The sequence below is a fragment of the Mobula hypostoma genome, chromosome 5, assembly GCF_963921235.1.
Source record: "Mobula hypostoma chromosome 5, sMobHyp1.1, whole genome shotgun sequence".
In the NCBI taxonomy this organism is placed as follows: domain Eukaryota; kingdom Metazoa; phylum Chordata; class Chondrichthyes; order Myliobatiformes; family Myliobatidae; genus Mobula; species Mobula hypostoma.
The window spans coordinates 9,196,511-9,219,092 of record NC_086101.1 but is presented as its reverse complement, the minus strand read 5'-3'; positions in this window follow the sequence as shown (position 1 = coordinate 9,219,092).

Sequence of the window (22,582 nt, the reverse complement as noted above, 5' to 3'; positions counted from 1 at the left end):
AGAAATAGGCCATTTGGCCTATCGATTTTGCTCTGCCTTTCAATCATGGGCTGATCTGATTCTTCCAGTCATCCCCATCCCCTGCCTTCTCCCCAAACCCTTTGACGCCCTGGCTAATCAATAACCTACCTGTCTCTGCCTTAATTGTACCCAATGACTTGGCCTCCACAGCTGATAGTGGCAACAAATTCCATAGATTTGCCACCCTCTGACGAAAGTAATTTCTCCACATCTCAGTTCTAAAAGGACGTCCTTCTATACTGAAATCGTGCCCTCTAGTCCTAGAATCCCCTACCATGGGAAGTAACTTTGCCATATCTAACCTGTTCAGGCCTTTTAACATTTGGAATGTTTCTGTGATATCCCCCCTCATTCTCCTGAACTCCAGGGAATACAGCCCAAGAGCTGCTGGATATTCCTCATACGCTAACCCTTTCATTCCTGGAACCATTCGCGTAAATCTTCTCTGAACCATCTGCAATGTCAGTATATCCTTTCTAAAATACGGAGCCCAAAACTGCACACAATACTCCAAGTGTGGTCTCACGAGTGCCTTATAGAGCCTCAACATCACATCCCTGCTCTTATATTCTCTACCTCTAGAAATGAATGCCAACATTGCATTCACCTTCTTCACCACCAACTCAACCTGGAGGTTAACCTTTAGGGTATTCTGCACAAGGACTCCCAAGTCCCTTTGCATCTCTGCATTTTGAATTCTCTCCCCATCTAAGTAATAGTCTGCCTTCTCTACTGTAAAGATGAAGCGACACTCAGGTTGGAGGAACAACACCTTATATTCTGTCTGGATAGCCTCCAACCTGATGGCATGAACATTGACTTCTTTAACTTCCATTAATGCCCCACCTCCCCTTCGTACCCCATCCCTTATTTATCTATCTATCTGTCTGTCTGTTTGTTTGCCTGTTTGTTTGTTTGTTTGTTTATTTATTTATTATTTTTCTTTTCCCCCTTTTTTTCCTCTCTGTTTCCTCCTTCTGTCCCTCTCACTATAACTCCCTGCCCATCCTCTGGTCTTTCCCCACCCCCCTTTCTTTCTCCCTAGGCCTCCCATCCCATGATCCTCTCCCTTCTCCAGCCTCACATCCCTTTTGCCAATCAACTTTCCAGCTCTTAGCTCCATCCCTCCCCCTCTTGTCTTCTCCTATCATTTCGGATCTACCCCTCCCCCTTTCAAATCAGTTGCTATCTCTTCTTTCAGTTAGTCCTGCCGAAGGGTCTCGGCCCGAAACGTCGACTGTACCCTTCCGAAAGATGCTGCCTGGCCTGCTGCATTCACCAGCAGTTTTTGTGTGTGTTAATAGGCTGCCCGTTTATTTCTTCCACCAAAGTGCATAACCATACACTTTCCAACATCGTATTTCATTTGCCACTTTTTTGTCCATTTCCCTAAACTATCTAAGTCTCTCTGCAGGTTCTCTGTTTCCTCAACACTACCTGCTCCACACCTATCTTTGTATCATTGCCAAATTTAGCCACAAATCCATTACCCCATAGTCCAAATTATTGACATACATCGTAAAAAGCAGTGGTCCCAACATCGACCCCTGTGGAACTCCACTGGTAACCGGCAGCCATCCAGAATAGGATCCCTGTATTCCCACTCTCTGTTTTCTACCAATCTGCCAATGCTCCACCCATGCTAGTCACTTCCCTGTAATTCCATGGGCTCTTATCTTGCTCAGCAGCCTCATGTGCGGCACCTTGTCAAAGACCTTCTGAAAATCCAAGTACACCACATCTACTACATCACATTTGTCTACCCTGCTTGTAATTTCCTCAAAAATTTGCAGCAGGTTAGTCAGGCAGGATTTTCAGATGTAATCATTCAGGAACTCGAAGTCCTGCCCGCTACACCAGTCTCTCAGCCACACATTAATATGCCTGTTCATGCTATTCTTGTGCTCGTTAGCACTTGGCACAGGTGGCAATCCTGAGATCACTACCCTGGAGGTCCTTCTTTTCAGCTCCCTAACCAACTCCCTGAACTCTCTCTTCAGGACCTCCTCCCTTTTCCTACCAGTGTCATCAGTACCAAAGTGTACCAAGACTTCTGGCTGGTCACCCGCTCCCTTCAGAATACTCTGCACCCTATCCGAGACATCCCGTACGCTGGCACCTGGGAGGCAACACACCGGGCGGGTATCTCTATCAGGCTGACAGAACCTCCTGTCTGTTCCACTCACTATGGAATCCCCTATGACTACCGCATTCCTCATCTTCTTTTCTTCCTTCTGCACCACAGAACCAGGCTCAGTGCCAGAGACCCGATCACTGTGGTCATCCTCTGTCAGGGTCACCCCCCTCAACAGCATCCAAAACGAACCCAGTTCACACTCAGGAAATGCAGGAAAAACACAGCAGGTTGGTCAGGATCTGTGGAGAGAGGAACAGGCTTCACGTTCCACGTCGGTGACCTCTCCTGGTATTGATTCAAACACTATCTGCTCTGTTGCGGGTTTCAGGTATTTTCTGTTTTGTTTTAGTTCTTCCAGCATCTGATTCAAGAAAAAATGGGAGTGCAGTGTAATTTCCTCCGGCAGGGGGATGAAGAAGAAGGAATGTGCTCGGAGAGGGGAGTGGACCATTAGAGAAATCGATGCTCAGGTTGGAACTACCCGGAGAGGTACGGTGAAGGGTAGAGAGACATGAACATGATATTTTGGAGCCGGAAGTGTGGTAACACATGCAGGCTGTTCCCAGCACAATCCTCGGGCAGACTGTGTTGGTCATTGACGCAATGGGGAAATGTAAATGGTGAAGCCCCCTGTGTGTATTTGTGTGTGGTGGAGACAGAGAGAGAGTCTGACACTTGCTACAGGCTCCCCAGGTAGATGCAGGGATGATGTTTCTGATAACGGGGGTGTCAGGATGAGGAGGCACAGTGAGGGGACGACCATTCAGAGGTGAATAAATATAGAAACATAGAAACATAGAAAATAGGTGCAGGAGTAGGCCATTCGGCCCTTCGAGCCTGCACTGCCATTTATTATGATCATGGCTGATCATCCAACTCAGAACCCCGCCCCAGCCTTCCCTCCATACCCCCTGACCCCTGTAGCCACAAGGGCCATATCTAACTCCCTCTTAAACATAGCCAATGAACTGGCTATTTACCCAGCTGATAATCTAATAGGGCTCTGCACATTTACACATCAATTATGTTGAAGAGATTGTGAGGTGGGTGAGGTCTGGGCCTGACGCCCCGCTCATCCAGGGAAAGTGTACGCTCAATACATCACCTCTCCTTTCCCGGTGTAGTTATCGCCGCGTGGTCACTGTCTGGCCTGCTGGGCAGTAGGCCACTGCAAATGGCCTCACCTACATTACTGCGTCCGTAGCAACACCTTCTCATTGGTGCCCCCTGTTTCCACTGAGCTAGCTACATCATGGCACGACCGAGTGTCCGGCGGTATAACTGGATGGGTAGGCTGGGCTCGTTAGCCTTGCTTGGCAGCCAGCCTAAGAGAAGGACAACTCTGAATCCATTCCGGACATGTGGGGCTCGTTAGCCTTGTCAGGCCATCCACCTAGGAGAAGGACACTCCGACGTAAATCCTATGACCCGAGGACCTCGCTGTCACCGTCCCAGCTTTCTAGGCTATGGCAGAGGAACCCCGGGTGTAAAGGATGGGGTCGGTACCACGCACACTGCACTCCACCTAAAATACCATTGCGCAGGCCGAAGGACACGGCCACGTCGAGCAGACGTAGGCAACCCCCTTCCTAAATCTTTGTTCGTGAAGCGAAGACATGATTGATGATGATGTTGAAGAGAGACGTGGATAGAGTTCTGGATACAAAGTGAATCAGTAGAAACAGCATGAGCACAGGGAAATGGTATTGATCATGTCTAATAGGAGAGCAAGTGTGAGGGGCTGAATGGCCTCCTCGCTTCGATTTCTGATGTTCTTCAGAGCTTTGTACAGACTGACCAGAGGGAGGATAGAAGGGTCTGGGGAATAAATAGAGGTGTAAAGCAGGAGGGTGAAAGGGTGATTAAATATAAATTAATTGAATTGTTGGGCAAATATTTTTGACACTGAAATGTGCAATCTTGATGCAACAGAAGATTGTGAAGTGCTGGATACATTGGGATTACTGAAACACGGATGCAGGAAAACTTCCTGACTTCACCCCAGTACAGCCCTGCTCTGATGTGAGGTCCCACTCTTCCTAATTAGACTGATGGAGGTAGACAGCACACACACCGGCCCTTCAGCATAACATGTCCCTAACAATCCCAGTTGACAGCATTTGGCCAACATTCCTCTGAATGTTTTTAATCAAGAACTTGTCCAAATGTCTTAAAATGTTTCAGTTCTATCGGCCTTTACTATTTCCTCTGGCAGCTCATCCCATTTACCGACCACCGACTGTGTGGAAAATTTGCCACTCAGGTCTCCTGCTGATCTTTACCCTCTGAGCTTAAATCGGTATCCTCTAGTTTTAGACTCCCCTCCCCTGGGGAAAGACTGTGACCATCGACCCCATCACTGCCCTGCAGGATTTCATAAAGCACAATAATGTCAACCCTCAGTCTCCTTTGCTTCAGCGAAAACAGTCCAGGTCGATCCAGATTCTCCTGAAGCCCTTAAGCCCGGTAACATTCCTGTGAATCTTGTCTGCACACATTCCAGCTGAATGTCATCCTTTCTACAGCTCGGTGACCAGAACTGCACCCAGTACTCTGAGTGTGGTCTCACCAATGTCTTGTACAGCTGTAACACGACAAACCATCTCATGTACTTAATGCCCCGATCGAAGAAGGCCTGCGTACCATACACCTTCTTCACTACACTGTCTACCTGTGTCTCTACTCTCAGGAACTATGTGCTTGTTCCCCTGGGTATTTCTATTCTACAGCACTCCCCAGGGCCCTGACATTCACTGTTTTCATTCTGTCCTCATTTTAACTTCCTGAAATGCATCACTTTGCACACCTGGCAAGTGGGTGGCTTTAAAACTGAGTTTGTAAAGGTTCAGGATCAGCCTGTCCTTGTCAGAGTGAATGGCGAGACTGGAGGGATGAGGGAACCCTGGCTGACGAGGGTTAGTGAGGATCTGTTTCGGATGGAGTCGTAATTCAGGTGAAACCAGCCGGGGTCCTTGAGGAGTAGAAGGGGTGTGGAGAACACTGAAGAGAGAAAATCAGGAGAGCGAAAGGGGACATGAGATAGCTTTAGCAGGTCAGATAAAGGTGATTCCAAAAAGATTCTATGTGTCAGTGGAAAACAATCTGGTGAAGGAATATGTCCCTTGAAGGATCAGTGTGGTCATCTATGTGTGGAGACACAGCAGATGGGTGAGGTCTGAAATAAATACTTCTCATCTGTATTTACTGTGGAGAAGGTGATGGAAGCTGGGGAATTCAGGGAGGGGAATACGAATGTCCTGAAACATACCGACATTACAAAGGAGGCTGGCCAGCTTAAACACATAAAACTGAATAAATCCCAGGGTCTGACCCAGTGTATCCTCTGTCATGGTGGGAATCCAGGGAAGAAATTGCTGGGTCCCTGGCTGTGATATTTCAAACACTGAACTCAGAACAGTACAGTACAGGAACAGGCCATTCTGCCCACACTGTCTATGCTGACCATGATGTCATCACGTTTGCCTGCAAATGATCCATATCCTCCATTCCCTGTCTGTTCATTTCCCTGTTTAAATGTCTGTTTAACATCATGATCGTATCTGCTTCCACCACTCCCCATCCCGGCTGCACATTGCAGGAAGATACCACTCATTGTGTCCAAAAACATTCCTTGAACATCCCGGTTCAACTTTGACAATCTTACTTTAAAGCTTTACCCTTCACGTCGTGTCCTCAGGGAGATTAGACTGACTGAGACTGTCTCATAATTAGAAGAATAAGAGGTGGTCTCACTGGCACAGACACAGTCTCACTGGGTATTGACAGGGTAGAGGCAGGAATGATGTTTCCCCTGGATGGGGTGTGGAACCAGGGGTCACAGACTCACAATCAGAGGTCGCCTCAGCAGGACTGAGATGAAGAAAAATTCCTCACCCAGTGTGCGGTGAATATTTGGAATTCTCTACAAAATATTTCTAGATTTAAGGGGAACAGTGATGATGGGATGCTGCAGGAAATTGGCACTGAGGTCAATGATCAGCCATGTTCTGAGTGAAGGGCAGAGCAGGAGCAAGGGGCCGAATGGCCACTCCCGCTCCTGTTTGTTACGTTCTTGAATCACAAATCGCTCTTTGTGTCTATTAATTTTTTGTTCTTCAGTCTGTTGGATTACACAGGGGAGCGGTAACCAATGCACTCTGTGTAGAGCATCCTCTGTACCCCGTGTTTACTGTATTCACTCCACTGTCTCCAATGCATGTAACAGTATGCAGAGTTTGTTGTATTCATTGTTTTTGTATCCAGTGAGAAACACGTCTGTGTAAGCGCCCGGGACACTTTACTGCATTTACACAGCGACTGTACCTAAATACCAGTTGTTGTTATTGACTGCTGCGTCCACAACTGCTGAACATAGAACATTGGACAATACAGCACAGGAACAGGCCATTCGGCCCACAAGTCTGTGCTGAACATTGTGCCAATTCAATCTCATCCCATCTGCCTGTACACGGTCCACAACCCTCCATTCTCTGTCTGTTCATGTGTCTGTCTGAATGTCACTGAAATGATGTTTTTGTATCTGTTTCCACCACCTCCCCTGACAGCACGTTCCAGGCAGCGACCATTCCCCGTGTAAAAAAAACTTACCTCATCAATCTCCAAAGGTAGTCATAGCCGAAGGGTGGTAGTGGGGACGAACTCCCACTGCTAAACAAATTCTCTTCATGCCGTGCGACTCAAACAGCCTCTGACAACCAGGTCCAACTCCTGGCCTTCACGTGTGGCATAGTTCTTATGCCCGGCGGAGCGGTTCTCACTGACAGGACAAGGGGCAAGGGCGGGCCACTGGCGCCTTAAAACCAGTTGCTCCGAGCAGATGGGGCTCGTTAACCACGGATGGTAGCTCATCTAGGAGAGGGAAAACTCCGATTTCAAACCTCCGCTGCCTTGCGGCTATACCCGCTCACGGGAAAGGCTTTGGGAGTAAACCCGAGGGAAATCCGGAGTCGAGTCCCGAAGGCGGCTGACTGCTGTACCCAGCACCGACACGGCAACTCCTGCGATGCTGCTGGCACCAAACTGTATCGACTTTCGTCGTTCCTGTGGACCTGTCATCAGCACAGAGAGGGGGTGTCCCACTGCATGGGCAAAAGTCGGATCTCCATATCAACTCTGCCCTGGCTTGAACCCTGAAGAGGCCACTCCCCAGTGACTACCAGAGGCTCGGTAGCCATGGTCGACCACGACCGATATAGGCCTCAGACAATCTCCTTTGAACCTTCTCCTCTCACCTTATAGTTACTCCCTGTAGTATTTGACATTCCCACGCTGAGGATAAAGAGACTCCGACTGTCTATCATGTCAGTGTCAGTTGGTGACTGTTTCCGCGACAGCTGCTGAAGCACCGTGTTCCCAGACTTCTGTACATATAGAAACATAGAAAACCTGCAGCACAATACAGGCCCTTCGGCCCACAAAGTTATGCCAAACATGTCCCTATCCTAGAAATTACTAGGCTTACCCTCTATTTTTCTAAGCTCCATGTACCTATCGAAAAGTCTCTTAAAAGACCTAATCGTATCCGCAAATACCTTGTGATTCCCTCAGTCTGTAATGCCCCCCTCCCTGGTAAGGAGAGGGGGTGTGGACCAGAGTAATTCCACACAACTCCTGCTGGACAGTGGGGAGCAGCGAGTGTGCACTTGACATCTGTTGGCAGAATCCGTCCCGACTGGGAGAAAGCAGAGTGTGAGAGCGAATAACTGGAGCAAATCCGCCACCTGCTGGCCGAACAGGGAAATGCACCTTCTCCAGAAGTCTCCCAGAGCTGGCTGTAAAGCTGAGTCACAGAGGGTTTTAGAATTATTTTGAGAACAGAAGTTTAACTAGGGAAATAAAAAGGTTCATTTCAGGATCAATTATTTGTGTGTGGAGCTATGGACGATTGATGAGATCTGATAACACAAAATACTGTGCAGATGCTGGGGTCAAAGCAACACGCACAACACGCTGGAGGAACTCAGCAGGTCGGGCAGCATCCGTGGAAACGAACAGTCAACGTTTCGGGCCGAGACCCTTCGTCAGGACTGAAGAGGGAGGGGGAAGAGGCCCTATAAAGAAGGTGGGGGGAGGGTGGGAAGGAGAAGGCTGGTAAGTGCCAGGTGAAAAACCAGTAAGGGGAAAGATCAAGGGGTGGGGAAGGGGATAGACAGGAAAGGTGAAGAAGAAATAGGGGAAAGCACAATGGGTCGTTGAAGGAGGCGGAATCAATCATGAGAGAGGTGATAGGCAGCTGGGGGAGGGAGCAGAGTGAAACTGGGATGGGAGAAGCGAGGGGGAGTGGGTTACCGGAAGTTGGAGAATTCAAGGTTCATGCCAAGGGGCTGGAGACTACCCAGACGGTATATGAGGTGTTGCTCCTCCAACCTGAGTTTGGCCTCATCATGGCAGTAGAGGAGGCCATGTATGGACATATCCGAATGGGAATGTGAAGCAGAGTTGAAGTGGATGGCAACCGGGAGATCCTGTCTGTTGTGGAGGGCGGAGCGGAGGCGCTCGACGAAGCGGGACTGATGACTTGCTTGTGTTTAAAGTGAAGATGGGTGTGGAAGCTGGGGAATTTGTTGAATTTTCCAACATCCACTTTTCCGTCTCATCTGATGTCCTGCTGCTTTGTAAAACGGTAGAATATCGTTTAAGTGTCCAGAATTCAGGACTCCGCCAATCCAGCTGATATTCGAAAGATCAGATCCTGGCAGGGCCGCCTTCAATCTGAGGGTGGGGATGACGAGCAGCAGCTGTGTGGTTTCGCGGCGCAGTGTCACCACCTGCTGTTGTAAACCGGTACTGCAGGAAAGGGAAAATGCTGCGACTCTCAGCTTGACCAAAGTTCAAAGTCAATTTATGGTCAGCGTTTACAGCAAAATAAAGGAATTCAATAGAATATAGGGGAAAATATACGTAATCAAAAGCAAACAATCAAGGCACAATAGGAGAACATTGCTGCTAATAGGTATAAGCGCACACAGCACTACAGCACGCATACAGGCCCTTTGGCCCATCTAGTCCATGCCAAACTGTCATTCTGCCCAGACATGTCAACCTTTCCCTACCATTCAGGATTTCAAGTCCCGGCAATATCCTTGTGAATTTTCACTGTACTCTTTCTATTTTACTGATATCTTTCCTGTAGGCAGGTGACCAGAACTGCACACAATAATCTAAATTAGGCATCCCCAATGTTTTATACACCTTCAACATAACATCCAACTCCTGTACTGAGTACATACTTTGATTTCTGAAAGGGTAATATGCCAAAAAATCTCTTTACAACTTTTCTATGTATGACGCCACTTTCAGGGAATTCCGGATCTGTGTTCCCAGACCCCTCTGTTCTACAACACTCCTTAGTGCACTGACATTCACCGTGAAAGTCATACCTTGGTTTGTCCTCCAAAATGGGCACCACCTCAGTTGTTTGCATTAAATTCCATCTGTCAGGTCCCGCTGGAAGGCTCTGATATACCTCCCCACTACGCCCCAATCTTGGTGCAGTCCGCAAATCTGATTACTCGGTCTACCACACTCTCATCCAGATCATTGATGTTGAAGTTGAACAACAATGGACCCAGCACCGATCCCTGCGGCACATCACTAGTCACAGGCGTCCAGTCAGAGAGTCAACAGAAGGGAAATAAATAAATTGTAGAGTCTTTGAAAGCTGGTCTGTCGCTTGTGGAATCAATTCGGAGTTGAAGTGAGTGAAGTTATTCACCCCGGTTGAGGAGGCATAATTGTTGGGTAAATTTATTGTCAAAGTATAAAGAAAGGGGCCAGAATTTATTGTTTACGGAATGTGGACATCGACAGAAGGACCAACATTTACAGCCCAATGACTGTCCTTGAATAGGTCGAAATGAGCGATTTCAGCGGCTGCAGTCCGTCTGGTGTCATCCATTTAAATCAATTCCCGAATAATCATCTTACATAGAGTTCATCGGGATTTATATTCTCTGAACCGCCGAACTGATTGGATAATGAACACTACTATTAGTGCAGTTTACTATCTCAACTTCTCTCCACCCAATCAGAGTGAAAATTCCCACCGACCCGTCAGTTTGCTCTCCGTCCGGCCCCTTTACAACAGAATCTTGGATTGTGCTCCTCTCACCGCCGCTGCTCCCCGGTCGGTAAATATATCTAATATCGGATATGTATTGTTCCTGTTCCTAAAAAGACCAAGGTAACAAGTCTGAACGACTGGCGCCCTGTCTCATTTACCTCAATAATAAGCAGATGCTTTTAGAGACTGGTCAAGGACCACATCTGCAGCTTGCTGTCACCCACACCGGATCCCGTACAATTCGCCTATTGACACAACCCATCAACAGATGACACAATAGCCACAGCTCCACACACCGTCCTTTCACATCTGGAGAAGAAGGACGCTTTTGTGAGAATGCTGTTCTTGGACTACAGTTCAGCATTCAACACCATAATTCCCTCCAGGCTCAACAAGAAGCTCAGAGACCTCGGCCTTCGCTCTGCCTTGTACACCTGGATCTTGGTCTTCCTGTCAGATTACCGGCAGATGGTAAGAGTGGGTTCCTTTACCTCTGCCCCTCCGACGCTCAACACAGGGCCCCCTCAGGGCTGTGTTCTAATCGCCCTCTTTTGCTCTCTGTATACCCAAGACTGTGTTGCCATTCACAGCTCCAAACTGCTAATTAAATTTGCTGACGATTCCACATTGATTGGACTTATCGCAAATAATAACCAGGCACCCTACAGAGAGGAAGTCATCATCCTGACACAGTGGTGTCAAGAGAATAACCCCTCCCTCAATGGCGCGCAAACAAATGAGCTGGTTGTGGACTACAGGAGGAATGGAGACAGCTGACCTCGACTGACATGAATGGACCTGGAGTGCAGAGGAACAGCTTTAAATTCCTCGACATACTCATCACCGAGGATCTCACGTGGTCTGTACAACAGCACCTGTTTCACCTCAGACGGGTGAAGAAATTTGGCATGAGTCCCCACATCCTATTGACTTTCTACAGGGGCACAATTGAGAGCATCCTGACTGGATGCATCACTGCCTGGTATGGGAACTGTACTTCCCTCAATCGCAGGACTCTGCAGAGAGTGGTGCGGACAGCCCAGTGCATCTGCAGATGTGAACCTCCCACTATTCAGGACATTTACAGTGACAGGCGCTTACAAAGGGCCCGAGGTATCATTGGGGACCCGAATCACCCCAACCACAAACTGTTCCAGCTGCTATCATCTGGGAAACGGCACCACAGTATTAAAGCCAGGACCGACAGGCTCCGGGACAGCTTCTTCCACCAGGCCGTCAGACTGATTAATTCACGCTGATACATTTGCATTTCTATGCTGTGTTGACAGTCCAGTTGTGCATACTATTTACTACAACTATTTATTACAAATGACTGTAAATTGCACGTTACACATTTAGACGGAGACGTAACAAAGATTTTTACTCCTCATGTATGTGAAGGATGCAAGAAATAAAGTCAATTCAATTCAGTTCATTTCAATTCATTCCCTCTGTTTCAGGTTCCCTTCCCCAGGAAAAGGGTTCTGGCAGATTAACATATCGGCCGTTCCCTCATTGTCTCAGAGTGAAAATCTTGCTGTCGAGCAATAATTTGGGAACTCGTTCACCACACAGTAAATGTTGGTCCTGCTGACGATGCCCACATTCCATAACAAAATAAATTCTTGGTTCTGTTCCAGTCGAGTAGCAGCATTTCTGCTCCTCCTGCAGTACCGGTATTCAGCAGCAGGTGGGGCCCTTCACCGTGAAACCGTCTATCACTTTGTGATCGAGACGCCGTAAAGCGATTGCCCGAATGGTTACGCTCCCAAATACATTAACTGTTTACACAAATGGTGAACTTCAGAATTCTGTAGAGATCTTTTACTGCACTTTACGTAGGGATCGCTCTCTACGTAACTCCCTTGTGCACTCGTCCCCCACCACTGATTTCCCTCCTGGCACTTAACCCTGCAAGCGGGACAGTTGCGACACCAGCCCCTGCACCTCTTCCCTCACCGCCATTCAGGAACAAGCAGTTACACTTCACCTGTGAGTGACACCTGTCGGGGTCACCCACTGTATCCGGTGGTCCTGGTGGAATCTCCTCTGCATCAGCGAGACCCGGCGTGGATTGATGTACCGCTTTGTCGAGTACTTACGCTTCGCCAGCCACGAAAGGCAGGATCTCCCAGAGGTCACGTACTTCAATTCCATCTCTCATTCCTATTCTGTCATGTCGTTGATGGTTTCAGCTACTTCCACGATGAGGCCACGCTTTGGTCAGAAGAGCAAAACCTCATATTCCATCTGGGTAGCCTCCAAACTGATGGCATGATCATTCATTTCTTTTTCCGCCTCTCTTCCCTTTTTTCATTCACCGTTCTGGTTACCCTCTCAAACGTTCTCTTCACCTCATCGCACATCTCCTTCCCTTCAGCCAAGGTCCACTCCACTCTCCCATCAGATTCCTTCTTCTTCCGCCCTTTCACACTTCCACCTATCCCGTTCCAGCTTCTTCCTTCCTGTCCGTTCCTCCACCCACCCAACTTCCTTCTCACCTGGTCTCACCAATCCAAAACTTGCCGGCTTGGACTCCTTTCCCTCCTCCCACTATCCTCTTCTGGCCTACGCCCACTTTCCTTTCCATAAGTCCATAAGACAAAGGAGCAGAAGTCGGCCATTCGGCCTATCGAGTCGGCTCCGCCATTTTATCATGAGCTGATCCATTCTCCTACTTAGTCCCACTCCCCCACCTTCTCACCATAACCTTTGATGCCCTGGCTTCTCAGATACGTATCAACCTCTGTCTTAAATACACCCAATGACTTGGCCTCCACTGCTGACCGTGGCAACAAATTTCATAGATTCACCACCCTCTGGCATAAAAAAATTCTTCGCATCTCTGTTCTGAATGGGCACCCTTCAATCCTTAAGCCATGCCCTCTCGTAGTAGACTCCCGCACCATGGGAAACAATTTTGTCACATCCACTCTGTCCATGCCTTTCAATATTCGAAATGTTTCTATGAGGTCCCCCTCTCCCATTCTTCTAAACTCCAAGGAATACAGTCCAAGAGCGGACAAACGTTCCTCATATGTTAACCCTCTCATTCCCGGAATCATTCTAGAGAATCTTTTCTGAACCATCTCCAACGTCAGCACATCCTTTCTTAAATAGGGAGCCCAAAACTGCGCACAGCACTCCAAGTGAGGACTAACCAGTGCCTTATAGAGCCGCAACATCACATCCCTGTTCCTATACTCTATTCCTTTAGAAATGAATGCCAACATTGCATTCGCCTTCTTCACCACCGAGTCAACCTGGAGGTTAACCTTAAGGGTATCCTGTACGAGGACTCCCAAGTCCCGTTGCATCTCAGAACTTTGAATTTTCTCCCCATTTAAATAATAGTCTGTCCGTTTATTTCTTCTGCCAAAGTGCATAACCATACACTTTCCAACATTGTATTTCATTTGCCACTTCTCTGCCCATTCTCCCAATCTATCCAAGTCTCTCAGCAGACTCTACATTTCCTCAGCACTACCGGCCCCTCCAACTATCTTTGTATCATCAGCAAACTTAGCCACAAAGCCATCTATTCCATAATCTAAATTGTTGATGTACAATGTAAAAAGAAGCAGCCCCAACACAGACCCCTGTGGAAAACCACTGGTAACTGGCAGCCAACCGGAATAAGATCCCTTTATTGCCACTCTCTGTTTCCTGCCAATCAGCCAACGCTCTATCCGCGTATGTAACTTTCCCGTAATTCCATGGGCTCTTATCTTGTTAAGTAGTCTCATGTGTGGCACCTTGTCAAAGGCCTTCTGAAAATCCAAATATACAACATCCACTGCATCTCCCTTGTCTAGCCTACTGGTAATTTCCTCAAAAAATTGTAATAGGTTTGTCAGGCAGGATTTTCCTTTAAGGAATCCAAGCTGAGTTCTGCCCGTCCTGTCATATGCCTCCAGGTACTCTGTAACCTCATCCTTGACAATCGACTCCAACAACTTCCCAACCACGGATGTCAAGCTAACAGGTCTATAATTTACTTTTTGCTTCCTTGCCCCCTTCTTAAATAGTGGAGTGACATTTGCAATCTTACAGTCCTCCAGAACCATACCAGAATCTATCGACTTTTGTAAGATCATTGCTAATGCCTCCGCAATCTCCACAGCTACTTCCTTCAGAACACGAGGGAGCATTCCATCTGGTCCAGGAGATTTATCTACCTTTAGCCTATTCAGCTTCCTGAGTACTTTCTCTGTCGTAATTGTGACTGCGCACACTTCTCTTCCCTGCCACCCTTGAGTGTCCGGTATGCTGCTGTCTTCCTCAGTGAAGACTGATGCAAAATACTTGTTCAGTTCCTCTGCCATCTCCTCATCTCCCATTACAATTTCTCCAGCATAATTTTCTATCGGTCCTATATCTACTTTCACCTGTCTTCTACTTTTTATATACTTGAAAAAGCTTTTAGTATCCTCTTTGATATTATTTGCTTGCTTCAATAGAAACCATACCATAGAAACTACAACACAGAAACAGGCCTTTTGACCCTTCTTGGCTGTGCTGAACCATTTTCTCACTAGTCCCGCTGACCTGCACACGGACCATATCCCTCCATACACCTCCCATCCATGTATCTGTCCAATTCATTCTTAAATGTTACAAAAGAACCCGCATTTACCACCTCGTCTGGCAGCTCATTCCATACTCCCACCACTCTGTGTGAAGAAGCCCCTCCTAATGTTCCCTTTAAACTTTTCCCCCTTACCCTTAACCCATGTCCTCTGTTTTTTTCCTCCCCTTGCCTCAGTGGAAAAAGCCTACTTGCATTCACTCTATCAATACCCTTCATAATTTTATATACCTCTATCAAATCACCCTTCATTCTTCTACGCTCCAGGAAATAAAGTCCTAACCTATTCAACCTTTCTCTGTAACTGAGTTTCTCAAGTCCTGGCAACATCCTTGTAAACCTTCTCTGCACTCTTTCAACCTTATTTATATCCTTCCTGTAACTTGGTGACCAAAACTGAACACAATACTCCAGACTCGGCCTCACCAATGCCTTATACTACCTCATTATAACATTCCAGCTCTTATACTCAATACTTTGATTAATAAAGGCCAATGTACCAAAAGCTCCCTTTACGACCCTAGCTACTTGTGACGCCACTTCTAGGGAATTTTGTATCTGTATTCCCAGATCCCTCTGTTCTACTGCACTCCTCAGTGCCTTACCATTAACCCTGTATGTTCTACCTTGGTTTGTCCTTCCAACGTGCAATACCTCACACTTGTTTGTATTAAACTCCATCTGCCATTTTTAAGCCCATTTTTCCAGCTGGTCCAAGTCCCTCTGCAGGCTCTGAAAACCTTCCTCGCTGTCTACTACATCTCCAATCTTTGTATCATCAGCAAATTTGCTGATCCAATTTACCACATAATCATCCAGATCATTGATATAGATGACAAATAACAATGGACCCAGCACTGATCCCTGTGGCACACCACTAGTCACAGGCCTCCACTTAGAGAAGCAACTCTCTACCACCACTCTTTGGCTTCTTCCATCGAGCCAATGTCTAATCCAATTTACCACCTCTCCATGTATACCTAGCGACTGAATTTTCCTAACTAACCTCCCATGCGGGACCTTGGCAAAGGCCTTACTGAAATCCATGTAGACAATATCCACTGCCTTCCCTTCATCCACTTTCCTGGTAACCTCCTCGAAAAACATAAATTGATTGGTCAAACATGACCTACCAGGCACAAAGCCATGTTGACTCTCCCTAATAAGTCCCTGTCTATCCAAATGCTTGTAGATTCAGTCCCTTAGTACTCCCTCCAATAACTTACCTACTATCGACGTTAAACTCACCGGCCTATAATTTCCCGGATTACTTTTCGATCCTTTTTTAAACAACAGAACAACATGAGCCACTCTCCAATCCTCTGGCACCTCACCCGTAGACAGCGACATTTTAAATATTTCTGCCAGGGCCCCCGCAATTTCAACACTAGTCTCCTGCATGGTCCGAGGGAACACTCTGTCAGGTCCCGGGGATTTATCCACTTTAATTTTCCTCAAGACAGCAAGCACCTCCTCCTTTTCAATCTGTACAGTTTCCATGATCTCACTACTTGATTCCCTCAATTCCATAGATTTCATGCCAATTTCCTTAGTAAATACAGACGCGAAAAATCTATTTAAGATCTCCCCCATTTCCCTTGGTTCCGCACATAGCTGACCACTCTGATCTTCAAGAGGACCAATTTTATCCCTTACAATCCTTTTGCTCTTAATATACCTGTAAAAGTTCTTTGGATTATCCTTCACTTTGACTGCCAAGGCAACCTCATGTCTTCTTTTAGCCCTCCTGATTACCTTCTTAAGTATTTTCTTGCACTGCTTATACTCCTGAAGCACCTGATTTACTCCCTGTTTCCTATACATTTCATACAACTCCCTCTTCTTCTTTATCAGAGTTGCAATATCCCTTGAGAACCAAGGTTCCTTATTCCTATTCAATTTGCCTTTAATCCTGACAGGAACATACAAACTCTGCACTCTCAAAATTTCCCCTTTGAAGGCTTCCCACCTACCAATCACATCTTTGCCAGAGAACAACCTGTCCCAATCCACGCTTTTTAGATCCTTTCTCATTTCTTCAAATTTGGCCTTCTTCCAGTTCAGAACCTCAACCCTAGGACGAGATCTATCCTTGTCCATGATCAAATTGAAACTAATGGTGTCATGATCACTGGAACCAAAGTGCTCCCCTACACAGACTTCCGTCACTTGTCCTAACTCGTTTCCTAACAGGACATCCAATATTGCATCCCCTTTAGTTGGTCCCTCTATATATTGATTTAGAAAACTTTCCTGAACGCATTTTACAAACTCTAAACCATCTAGACCCCTAACAGTATGGGAGTCCCAATCAATGTATGGAAAATTAAAATCCCCTACCACCACAACTTTATGCTTCCTGCAGTTGCCTGCTATCTCTCCGCAGATTTGCACTTCGAATTCTCGTTGACTATTGGGTGATCTGTAATACAATCCCACTAATGTGGCCATACCTTTCCTGTTTCTCAGCTCCACCCATAAGGACTCAGTAGACAAGCCCTCTAATATGTTCTGCCTGAGCACTGCTGTAATATTTTCCCTAACAAGCAAAGCTACTCCCCCACCTTCCATTCATTTGCCTCGATCACATCTGAAACATCGGAACCCTGGAATATTAAGCTGCCAGTCCTGCCCCTCCTGTAGCCAAGTTTCACTAATTGCTATAACATCATAATTCCACGTGTCAATCCACGCCCTCAACTCATCCGCCTTACCCGCAATACTCCTAGCATTGAAATATATACACCTCAGAAGATTTTTACCACCACTCACAACCTTTCTATCAGCGGATTTGCTTGAACTTTCAACATCACTTATTTTCATCCCAGCCACATAGTTAATAGTTTCATAGTTAATCTTTTCCCTCTTAATGACCTTCTTAGTTTCCTTTTGCAAGCTTTTAAAGACTTTCCAATCCTCTGCCTTCCCATTAATTTTTGCCTCCTTGTACGTCCTCTCCTTTGCTTTAACTTTGGCTTTGACTTCTCTTGTTAACCATGGTTGCATTCGTTTTCCATTCGAAAATTTCTTCGTCTCAGTCTGAAACGTCGACTGTTTATTCCCCTCCGCAGATGCTGCCTGACTTGCCGATTTCATCCAGCACTTGCATGTATTGTTCAAGATTTACACCATCTGCAGAATTTCTTGTGTCAGATGCATCTTGTTTGAATCAAATGATCGAAGAATTAAAATAAAACGGAAAATAGTTGAAACCCGCAGCAGGTCAGGCAGCGTTTGAAACAATTCTATGGGGTTTATCCATGGGAACGCGAACGCTGTTCCTCCTTCCATGGATCCTGACTGACTTGCTGCATCGTTCTTGCATTTCCTGTGGTTAAAATGGGTTCAAAACCGAAGAGCAGATTATTTGTAGGAATCCTGGCACAATTTGTCTCGTATGTTAGAAGCTCCTTTTTGTTTTCCTGGACAGCCAGCACCTGGCGGCATGAACATCGAATTCTCAAACTTATGGTGTTCTTCCCTCTGTCACTTGCTCTTTGTAATTTTCTCCCTCTTCCTGATCACCCAACTGCCATCATCCCATCTCTTTCCCCACAAGGACTTTGGGAATGGGAAGGTTCTCAGGAATGAAAAGGGTGGGATTGGTTGGGTCTGGGAATGAGGAAAATGGGATCAGCCAGGTTGGGAATGTATGTCTTGGGAATCCAGGTTTAAGGAATGGGGCCGGATGGAATTGGCAAATTTGGTCATCCGGGAGTGGGAAGTAATTTGTATGGTGAAATTGGCAAGGTTTGTGAAGGGGGTTATGGTGGGACTGAGTGATACAGTGAGACAGCAATGTATGGAATAGATGCACAGTAAGAAATATCTGGAGATTTGAACACAGAATTCAGCAAAATAGTACAGGCCCTTCGGCCCATGATGTCATGCCAGTCCTTTAACCCAAGATCAGTCTAACCCTTCCCCCCCACACACACACACAGCCTTCCCTTTTTTCTATCATCCATGTGCCTATCTAAGAGTTTTTAAAATGCACCAAATATATCTTCCTCTACCAGCACCCCGGCAGTGTGTTCCACATCCCCACCACTCTGAGTAAAACTCGTACTTCTGACATCCCTCAATACTTCCCTCCAGTCACCTAAACTTACACCCCCTTGTGCTTCCTTACGCTCCCTTGTGATTTGTATCTGGAAAATCCACAATCTTGGGGGCTCCTGCTCCGGAGAGCATTAGATCCCGCAGGGTTAGTAAGAGATTTTACCCTCCTTGTCAACCATCAGGCTCCTGAACCGATGCGGCCAACTTCACTGAGCTCAACGCTGAACTGATTACACAAACCATGAACTCACTTTCAAGGACCCTACATCTCATATTCTCAGAATTATTTATGTATGAATTTATTATTTTAACTGTACATTCATTGCTTACCAGTCTTTGTTTGTGCATAGTTTTCATTGACTCCGTTGTGTTTCTACATACCTACTGTGAATGTCCGTAACAAAATAAATCTCAGTCAAGATAGTATATGGTGACATATACAGACTTAGATAATACATTTACTTTGAAGTTTTGAACTTACTGGCAGACCCAACCGGAGAAGGTTTGCGAAATTCCTTGTAGGCTGCCTTTTCATTGCGCCTGGCGTGTTATTTGATGCGTAACCTTGGCTTGCGCTCAATGCTTTGACTGACAAGAGACTGCAATGAAAAACGTTTTGCCCGAAGTAATTACAAGTAATGCAAGGAAGTATTTGAAAGCTGCTAAATGGAGATAGAATATGGAATAAATTAGACGTCAGTGTGATAATGGGGGCTGAATTCAAATGAAACAAGAAGGGCCGACACGATAATAAGATCCACAATATAATTAGAAAGAATTCAGGATGAAGCAAGAAATTGTATCAACATTGGCTGAGCGGGAGAAGACAGAATAGTAGATGGTTTCCTCTGTGACTTGTGGTGTGCTGCAGGAACTGGCGCTGGGTCCTTTGTTGTTTGACATCTATATCAACGATCTGGATGATCACTTCGACCGGGATTGGTTGGAGGCTGAAAAATGGCAGCTGGAATTTAATGCAGGCAAGTGTGAGATGATGCAGGGAGAAGGAGCTGGCCAGTGGGCTGGAGGAGGAGGAGACGACTGATATGCCGATTTCTCTAGCTTCCGTTAAATTTCTCCCCACTTCCCCAATTTTCATTCCTTTTCTGGTTACCCACTCAGACATTCTCTTCTCCTCACCTACCCATCACCTCCTCTGGTGTCCCTGCTCCTTCCCCATCTCCCATGGTTCACTGTCGTCTCCTATCAAATTCCTTCTTCAGCAGGTTACCTCTTCCACCTCCCAGCTCCTACAGGGGAGTCGGGAACACTGTTCACGTGATTGACCCGCCTGATGCTCCAGAATCCGGTCTCCGGACTCATTCCGACCCATACCTTCCTCTCCACAGACTCTGCTAAGACTCCTGGCCTCCAATACCGACTCCCCACACACGTCCACCTCCCAGTAATGTCTCTCCGATGTAAATCCCTCCGATTCCAGCACACATTCCGGTTGCAGGGAGATTCCTCCGGGTCCTGTTCCATCTCCCACTCTTCCGATCCTCAGACATATCGAGCTCCGAATGCGCCGTTTCCACATCCAAGGTGACAGAGACTGGGGAAGAAGCAGAGAATTAGCAAGTCCCTGGGGATCGGGAGGAAACTCGGGTAACGCGACCCCGGGACCGGGGAAAAGGCCGCTGGGCTCCGGGCAGAGTAGGGTGGGCTAGAGGAACCGTTCCTGGGGATGGACAACTAGTATCTTTCCAAGATTTTTCCTCCGACATGGAGGGGAGAATTTTCACGATCAACACACGCAAAGTGATGGAGGAACTCAGCGGGTCAATCAGCATGCTCGGAGGGAGATGTACAGTTTTAGGTCGAGATCTTTCCTCGAGAATAGAAAGAGGGGAGATAACCAAACAGTCTGTCCCATCTGAACCCCTTACACTAAGAAGGTCCCAGTTTATTTGAGGGAAATTTAAATCCTCCATGACATGACTATAACCCTATTATTTTTACACATTTCCTTAATCTGATACATAACTGTCCCTCAATGTCCCACTGGCTATAAGCGTGTATGTAGTACAATCCCATCAGTCTGATTTCACCCTTCCTTTTCCTGAATTCTACCCAAATGAACTCGATGTCTGTCCCCTCCATTATGTCTTTCTTGAGTGTAGCTGTAAAATCGTCCCTGATTAGTCGTGCAATTCTACCCCTTCCTTTACCTCCTTCTCTATTTTTTCTACAACTTCGAAAACCTGCTACATTACCCATTCTTGCCCCTCTCTCAACCAAGTTTCAGTAATGGCTACAACTTCGTAGTTCCACGTACTGATGTTTGCTCTAAGTTCATCACCCTTACTCATAATACTCCTTGCAATAAAATACACACATTTCAAACTGTCTGAACCATCATCCCTTTCAATACTTTCCCTGATATCCACCTTCTGGTCCGGTCCTTCCAACCCCCTGCAAAACAAGTTTAAATTCTCCAGACTAGCATTTTCAAACCTCCTGGCCATGATATTGGTTCCCCTCCAGTTCAAGGGCACCCGGTCCCTCATGTACAGGTTAGCCTTTCCCAGAAAAGGTTCCGATGATCCAAGAACTTGAAACCGTGTCCCCTGCCCCATCTCCTCAGCCACTCATTCATCCATGCTATTACCCCATTCCTACCTGCACTAGCCCATGCCACGGGGAGTAATCCAGAGATTACTACCCTAGAGCTCCTTCTCTTCAGCCCCTTTTCTAACTCTATATACTCACCGCTGAGGACCATTTCCCCCTTTCCGCTATGTCAATGGTGCCAATATGCACCATAACCTCAGGCTGTTTACTCTTCCCCTTGAGAATATCCTGCAGCTGCTCTGATACATCCTGGACCCCAGCATCTGGGAGGCAGCACAACATCCCAGTGTCTCTTTTTGCAGCCACAGACTCTCCTCTGTCCCCCGAACTATCGAGTCCCCTGTAACTACCACAATGTCTGTCGTAACCATTCCCTGATGTGCTTCAGAGGTGGCCAAGGTGCCAGCAGCTGCTGTGCCCCGATGGGTCATACCCACACCCAACAGTCAGTGGATGAGTGTAGATGGTAAATAGGTCAGCAGAGAGGGGACAGGTCGAAGGGCCCACTTCTGTGGTGTATGACGATCACTCTGTGACTTTAAATGAACTGAATGACTGAGACCCCACAGCCTCCGGTGCAGAGAATTCCATACACACCATCCTCTGAGGGTCCACCCCATCCTGAGACAGCGACCCCTAATCCTCGACTCCTCAGACAGGGGAAATAACCTGCCCGCACCTTGCCTGTTGAGCCCTGAATGAATGTTGTGTTTCCCTGAGATCTCCTCTCATTCTTCTGAATAGGGGACAGAGAACATAAACAGCACAACACAGGAACAGGCCCTTCATTCAATGTGACAGTGACTGATCGATCCCGGCATCAATTCCTTTTCTGTACCAGTCGGCAACACCTCGAGTCATCGAAATTTCAGAATTATCTCTAGCTCCACCTGAAATATATCCAATAATCAGGCCTCACACAATCTGCTGGAGGAACTCAGCGGGTTGGGCAGCATCTGTGGGAGGAAGGGGACTGTCAACATTTCAGATCGAAACCCTACATCAGGATTGAGAGTGGAGAGGGGAGATGCTGGTTTACAGAGGAGAAGGGGAGAGATGAGACACGAGTCTGGGGTGACTGCGGACTGGGGAGGGGTGAAAGACGGTGGGCGGGTTG